Genomic DNA, 8,449 nt, shown 5'->3' on the forward strand with positions numbered 1-8,449 from the left:
TGAGAAGGTCTTAGAAAGTGCTGCTTGATAGAAATATAACATGAGCCACAAGTGTGAGGCATATATATAATTTTAAATTTTCTAACAGCCACATTTAAATCACAAAAAGAAACAGGTAAAGTTAAAATTAAGCCCATCGTGTCAAAAATATAATTTCAATATTATATCACATATCAATTGTGACAATCTTTTACATGCCCTTTATGTCTTAGAAATTCATCATCTATTTTAAACTTGTAGTATATCTCCATTTAGACTAGCCACATTTCAAGTGCTCAGGGTCTGCCATATTCGACAGTGCAGCCACTGGTAGGATGACTGAGAGTGAATTGATAATATGCATGGAGATTAAGTATTTAAGGAGAAACATAAATTACCTGTTGTTTGGTTTATCTTAGGTAGTCTGAAGGAACAAATAACAGTACTGACAAGTAGAAGCCAGATCTATATTGAAATGAGACAATATAAATCTATATGAGTGTGTATGTGTGTATTTATATATGTATACACTCGCACAAATGTGTTGGGTGTATGCAGATTCACCATTCACAATTGGTAAGCCAGAAACTGGCATAATTTGATATCAATAGGATTTAGTGTCCTCCCCCACAAAGTACTTAAGCTACTCAGAATAGAATATATAGCCTTTGTTTGGGAATTAATCCCTGGTTGTCTTCTGTCTGTCCATCCCTTGTCTGATTCTCAATCTTGCAGTCCTCATATCCAGTCTTCTTTCCAGTCTAGTACCTCAGACGCTTTTCAGACCTTCCCCTTTCTCTTCACTCTGTTGAATCTCTCCTCAGATTCAGACACCCATGGGTTAACACAGTGATCATAGACTCACTTTGGCCCTGCCCTTGACCTTTCCACACCCACACCTTTCCCTCAGCCAGTTTTATTACTAACACGAAACCAAGTCCTAAAGAATGACACCAGAGATTTTCCCATTAAGTACCTACATTCGACATGGCATCCTTGTCTTCATTTAATTCCCCCACTACATTGAAATATTGTCATCTCTTTAGTAGTGAATGCTCAGTAAGATCCAGGATCCAGAGGATTGCTTCATTGCCATTTAGGTTAAGAATCACAAAGCAATTTACCTGGTGGCCAGATTGGAAGACAGGAGTTAGAAAGGGAAAGCAAAATGGCTGAAAAAATTGTATAGCTATAAATATATTTTTAAACTATGTAGCAATATAATAGCTATGAAATTGAATCTTCTTCCCTAGGGTAAGTAAGTAACAGAGTATCATAGGCCTTGGCAAGCAGAATAACCCCCTTTTCCAAGCTGGAAGATATCATCCTTTGATCAAAAACATAAGATCCTTTCATTTTCCCCACTACAGTCAGCGCTTCAATTTCAAAGGCCACTCGCTGTTTCTGATCCGTTATCAGTCAGGCAGACTCAACACACATAGAGAAAGCCACTTTAGTAGAAGCCGCTGCCTCCTTTATCACAAATGCAGACTTAAGGATCTTATCCCGCTAAAACCGTACAGCACAACGAAAAAAGGCGGAAGTGGGGGCAGAGGAAGCCAACTTCATGATGGGAAGTTCCAGTTTGAGAGGAGCAGAGATGTCAAACATAGCTGAAATATGAAAGTCACTTAACGTGGCTGATAGATCCCTTTGTTTCTGAGCCAACTTCACTCCTTATATTGGGATTTCCAAAACAAAAATACCAGGATGCTGTTGGGCGGGTAAAAATATGACACTGCAACCAGGAAGGAAGATAGATATGTGAATATGTTCAATGACCTGATACACGTCAGGCACAGTGCTGTCTTTTCAAAATACAGCAAACCTCACAATCCCCTCAGCATGAAGAAAAGGGGGCTCAGAGAAGTTACACATGGTATACTCTTAAGTGAACTGTCATTCAAATCCCTGCTTCGCCCACCCTGAAGCCGAGGCTTTTTCTTTCCTTTTCATTGTTTGTTTTCATCTCTTTCTCCTATAGCACCCTGCCTCCATAGAAACAGGAGGAGGCTTGGGTGTGTGTTGGTCTGTGGACTGGTTTAGCCAGAAGGACAAGCCCAACCACACAAACATTTGTTTTCACTTTGTCCATTCTGTGTTCATCATAATTGTGCACCCCTCAAAAAAATGTTAGGTTAAATAAACACAGGACACATAAAAACAACTCTGCCTCATCCTCACAACATAAATCATATTTGCCAAATGTTACATTTGCTAAATTGGTGGCTCACCGCTCTTAAACTACTAATTTACTCACATGCTTAACTTCAATGGAATCACAGTGTCATGTTCTTCAGGTGATTTTTTTTCAAGAGCACTGATATCACTCATCCATATTATTCATTTAACAATTTTATTCAACAAAGGACAATTAGATAAAGGACAAAAAGGCAAAGGATGGTTGGAATGGAAACATTGGAATCAAGTCAAATAAACTATAGACTCTAACTAGAAATGAGTTTCCCCAACTAGTTTTATTTCAGACTTCTATTACTTCCCCATGTTTCCTTGTGTGATATTATGAAATGCATATTTGGTCTTCTTCCCCATTTCCTGACTTAAGCATTCAAAATCCTTAGAATTCCCAAGAGATAAGAGTATCGTTTGTTAGCCAGGTGTGGTGGCTGCTCGCCTGCAGTCCCAGCTACTCGGGAGGCTGAGGCAGGAGGATCACTTGACCTAGGAGGTCAAGGCTGCAGTGAGCTGTGGTCATGCCACTGTGCTCCAGCCTGGGCAATGGAGTATCCTGTCTCAGAAAAAAAAGAAAAGTAGTATCTTTTGTGTTCTAATGAGATGACTGGTGTCTGGGAGCCCCTAGATTACCTCAGGATGGGGGCTGGTTGCCAAGGGAACTAATTATGAGATTAGAGGATTGGAACTTTCAGTCCTACTGCCCTCAGGGGGTTTCCACATTGGCAAGCAAGCACTCATTCACACGTGAGGAGGGAGGCGCACCCCGACTCCATGAGGACAGAAGTTTCTGTACTCAGGCAGCTTCTAGACCTTGCACTTCTCTCTTCATCTGGCTATTTGTTTGTATCCTTTAAATTATCCTTCGAAATAAACAGGCAAACATAAGTAAAGTGTTTCCCTGAGTTCTAGGAGCTGCTTTAGCAAATTAATCAAACTGGAGGAGGGGCCCTGGAAACCCCAGTTTATAGCCAGTGGGTCAGAAGTTCCTGAAGCCCAGACTAATGACTGGCTCCTAAAGTGAGGGGCAGTCTTGCGGGACCGAGCCCTCAACCTGTGAGACCTGATGCTACCTCCAAGTGGATACTGCCAGAATCGAATTGAATTAGAAGACACCCAGCTGGTGTCTGCTGCAGAACTGATTGCTTGCTTGTATGTGTGGAAAAGCCCCACACATCTGGTCACAGAAGTGTTCTGTGTTGTAAGAGCACAGTAGAAGGAGAAAACAGGTATTTTTTTACTCATTACTTGCATGAATTTTTTGTGAATGAACTTACTTTACTGGGTTTTTTAAATTATAAAATTATTTATAATGTTGTAATTATATATAATAAAATTAATTATAAAAATAGCACATACTGTGGAAATATATACTCATTAGATTCTCTGTACCATGTTTGGTATGGATTCTTCACACCTTTTTTCCATATGCTATACAAACACAATTATATAGAAAGGTTTTCCTCCTTTTTATAAAATAATACTGTACACTACTCAGGCTGGGCGCAGTGGCTCACACCTGTAATCCCAGTACTTTGGGAGGCCAAGGTGGGAGGATCAGCTGAGGTTGGGAGTTCAAGACCAGCCTGACCAACATGGAGAAACCCTGTCTCCACTAAAAATATAAAATTAGTCAGGCGTGGTGGCGCATGCCTGTAATCCCAGCTATTCAGGGGGCTGAAACAGGAGAACTGCTTGAACCTGGGAGACGGAGGTTGTGATGAGCCAAGACCGCACCATTGCACTCCAGCCTGGGCAACAAGAGCAAAACTCCATCTCAAAAGATAATAATAATGAAAATAAAATAAAATATAAACATTGCCATATACTATTCAATAATTTGTATTTTTTTCACTTAGAATATATCATGCACACCCCTCCAGATCAGTGCATTTAGGTTGACTTATCATTTAAGTAATTACATCATTTTCCATTATAACTATATCGAAATATATTTATTTCTCTAGAGATGAACATTTTGGATATTTTCAAGTTTTTGGTGGATGCTTTACTATAATATATACTATTATAATAAACTTTCTTGTACACATATTCTTCTGTGCAGGTAATTGGGGCTATAGCTTATTGTGATATAGCCCTCAAAACAGAGCAATTAACTCAGAGGCTATGCACATTTCTTATTAACAATATTGTTGTTTTATTGTTATTATTTAGAGATTGTCTTACTTAATCACCCAGGTTGGAGTGCAGTGGTGTGATCATAGCTCACTATAGCCCTGAACTCCTGCACTCAAGTGATCCTCCCACTTCAGCCTCCCAAGTATCTAGGACTACAGGTATCCACCAATACGCCCAGCTAATTTTTTTTTCATTTTAGTAGAGACAGTACCTCTCTATCTTGCCCAGGTTTAACAATATTATTGAGACACAGACCTTAAGTGTACAATTTAATCAGTTTTAACATATACCCACACAACTGACTGATACCCATATCAAGATATGGAACATTTCTACCATCCAGAAAGTTCTCTCATGTCTCTTTCTAGTCAAACAAGTCCCCAAACTGTAGATCAGCCACAGATCTAATTTTGCCTGCTTTATGATTTCCTACAAATTATAAAGTTTGCATCCTTTGGTGTTTGGCTTCTTTTATTCAGTATAATAGCAGTAGCTTATCCATTGTATTGTACAGATATACCACAATATTCATTTCTTTTTAACTATGAATATTCCACAATATATTCAAATAAGCTTCTAGTGATGAACATTCAAATTGTTTCTGGTATGTTTTATTACAATAAAAAATATTACAAGAAACTTCATTGCACTTATATTCTTAGGTGCTAGTACTTGTTTCATCATAGGATATAGCCCCTTAAACAGCACTTTTTAATTTTTAAAATTTTTGATTTTTTTTAGATACTGCCAGTTGCCTTCTCATGAGGTGACCGCAATTCATACTCCCATCAGCCCATTTCCCACATTTTAATCAATCTGAAGAAACTCTTTGGATATCAGGGGTATTAACCCCTAAATGTTAAACACTTATTCATGGGAAGAGTCGCCTATTAAAATATTTAAAAATACATGTATTGAGCTCAGACTTTATATGGAGTACTTTGCTGGGCAATGGTGATAAAAAGATATGAAACGCAATATGATTAGCAAGGATGAAGGTTTTCACGTGATACAATAGGAAAGGAGATTTAAGAAAATCATATTGCAAGGTCTGGCAAAGTATATCTGGGCAAGTGGTTATAAGTGTTACTTTTGAAAAAGTAAGAGAACTTGATAAAGAAGAAGAAAGTATCCTAGGCAGACAAGTGACTGGGAGAAGCCATCGAGGTATTAAAACACCCAGATGTCCAGATTACAGGAGACCACAGGAACATGACAATTACATGGAAGGGTGATCCCTGAGTGCATGTGTGTGCGTGTATACACACAAATAACTATAAAAATTAATGAAACTGGAATAAGGTCTATAAAGTAGGTAACACTGTTTACCAATGTTACATTTCTTGATTTTGATAACTTCCCTGTGTTTGTATAATATAACTGAATGCATTTGTTCTTGGGAAATACACACTGAAGAATTTAGAAATACAGGGACATAATGTCTACAACTTACTCTCAAACAGTTCAGAAAACAAATACTAGAGAGATGATGATTGATTACGTAGATAGAATGGCAAAAGAGATGTGGTAAAATGTCAACAATTGGTGAATCTAGGTGAAATGTATACGAGAGCTTTTGATAGTAATCTTGCATTTTTTCTGTACGTTCAAAATTATTTCAAAATAAAGGTTTTTTGTATTAATACTCAAAATGCAATAATGCCTTCAGTGACCTTAGGTGGTTCTATCTGGCTAAAGTGAATCATGTAAGATGGAAAGTGGTGAGCTCTGCAGACAGAGAGGCAAGCAAAGGCAAATTCCTGAAGGGCCTTGTTCTAAGCTGAGAAATGTGAACTTCATCCAGAAAACCAAGTGGAGTGAAGGAATGAAATCCAATTTGCATTTTTAGAAAGACCGCTTTAGTAGCTTTGTGGGACAAAATGAGAGGCAAGAAGCTTAGTAGGAGGCTGCCATCATAATTCAGACAAGTGCTTCTCCTCACCATCTTTTCTCCTCCCGTGGAGCTGCCGCTTTTAAGGGGAACATCACACACCGTGGCCTATTATGGGGAGAGGGGAAGGGGGAGGGATTGCATTGGGAGTTATACCTGATGAAAAGGACGAGTTGATGGGTGCAGCACACCAACGCGGCACAAGTATACATATGTAACAAACCTGTACGTTATGCATATGTATACTAGAACTTAAAGTATAATAATAATAAAAAAATAAGTTAATTAAAAAAAAAAAAGATAAAGCAGTTGAAGGTCAGGTCTTGCAGTTTCAGTGGGTACAAGATCCACCCCGGACACGGGAGGGACTACACCAGGATGGACGAGAAGGTTTTCCAGTTTCTTAATGCATTTATTTCCAAGAGGAATCCTCAGCAAATAAACTGGACTATCCTCTACAGAAAGAAGCACAAAAAGGGACAGTGGGAAGAAATTCAAAAGAAAAGAACCCGCCGAGCAGTCAAATTCCAGATAGCCATTACTGGTGCGTCTCTTGCTGACATCATGGACAAGAAGAATCAGAAACCTGAAGTTAGAATGGCTCAATGAGAACAAACTACCAGGGCTGCTAAGGAAGCACAAAAGGCTAAGCAAGCATCTGAAGAGACTGCAATGGCTGCTGCTAAAGCACCTACAAAGGCAGCACCTGAACAAAAGATTGTGAAGCCTGTGACAATTTCAGCTCCCTGAGTTGGTGGAAAACACTAAGCTGGTACATCAGATTTTTAAATAAAGATTGGACTATAACTCTAAAAATAATAATAATAATTCAGACAAGTGAAAGCCTCACCAAGGCAATGGCTGTGAGGATGGAGACAAGGGGACAATGTCCAAATATATTAAGATTCTTCATAACCTATAAGTGAAGGATGTGGGATGATTCTAAGTTGGGAACTGGTTAAATGGTGGTACAAGTTAACAAAATAAAAAATAGAGACAAAGAAGGGAGCTCAGGAAGAAAGATGATGGGTTCTGGGTTAACTACGTTGAGTTTGAAGGACATGTAGAAAATTCAAGGGGAGGCCTCTAGAGCTTAGCAATGGAATCTGAATAGGAGATACTAACTCTAATGTCATCTGCAGGTAGGTGATTTGGGCTGTGATAAAGGACCAGTTCTTAGGGCTTTTTGCCTATTTCTCCACTACCAAAGTAACATTTTCTGAGGATACCTGACTTTTAAAAGGAGGCTAAGAATAAAAAGTTGTTATCTGTCTTAGTCCATTTGTGCTGCCATAACAGACACAACCACCTGCGTAATTCATAAAGAACAGAAATTTATTTCTCACAGTTCAAGAGGCCAGGAAGTCCAAGATCAAGGCACTGACAGGTGTGAATGTCTGGTGACTACTACTGTCTGTTTCCAAGATGGCACCTTATTGCTGCATCCTCTAGAGGGAAGAAACACTGAATCCTCATAGGTCAGAAAAATGGAAGATCAAGGGAGCTGAATGAGCCTTTTTTTTTGGGGGGGGGGGGGATGGAGTCTCATTCTGTTGCCTGGCTGGAGTTCAGCAGCACAATCTCGGATCACTGCAACCTCCGCCTCCCGGGTTCAAGCAATTCTCCTGCCTCAGGCTCCCGAGTAGCTGAGACTACAGGCACGCGCCACCTCACCCCGCTAATTTTTGTATTTTTAGTAGAGACGGGGTTTCACCATGTTAGCCAAGATGGTCTCCATCTCTTGACCTCATGATCCGCCCCCCTCAGCCTTCCAAAGCGCTGGGATTACAGGTGTGAGCCACCGCGCCTGGCCTGCATGAGCCTCTTTTAAAGGGGCTTTGGTCCTATTCATGAGGGGAAGAGTCCTTATGACCTAATAACCTCTTAGAGGCCCTGCTTCTTAATATTACCACACTGGCAACACTTGAATTGGAGGGCACGCATTCAAACCATAGCACCTACAATACCTGGAATGTCTTCTTCCAAGTACCTGCGGAAATACACCCACCCCCTACCAACAAACTCCCCCGTCCACACACACACACAACCGCTCTAGCTTAAAATACTAGGTATCATAATATAGAGATATTTCCATTAAATGAAGCAGTAGTATGTTGGGGTCCGCGTGTTTCCTAAACAAAGGAATGAACACACAAGACAACACAAGACGAGACAAACACGGCGGCCGCCTCGAATGGCACGCTCTGCTTTATTTTATACAGTCCTTTGTGGAATGTTGCCAAGTCA

The 8,449-nt window shown here is 39.8% G+C and overlaps 1 pseudogene; it reads left to right on the plus strand.

The window, feature by feature from the left end:
- Nucleotides 1-966: 966 nt before the first annotated feature.
- LOC105535654 lies at nt 967-6,970 on the plus strand (annotated as a pseudogene).
- Nucleotides 6,971-8,449: the final 1,479 nt, after the last annotated feature.

This window comes from Mandrillus leucophaeus, unplaced genomic scaffold (genome assembly GCF_000951045.1).
Source record: "Mandrillus leucophaeus isolate KB7577 unplaced genomic scaffold, Mleu.le_1.0 Scaffold149, whole genome shotgun sequence".
Lineage (NCBI taxonomy): Eukaryota > Metazoa > Chordata > Mammalia > Primates > Cercopithecidae > Mandrillus > Mandrillus leucophaeus.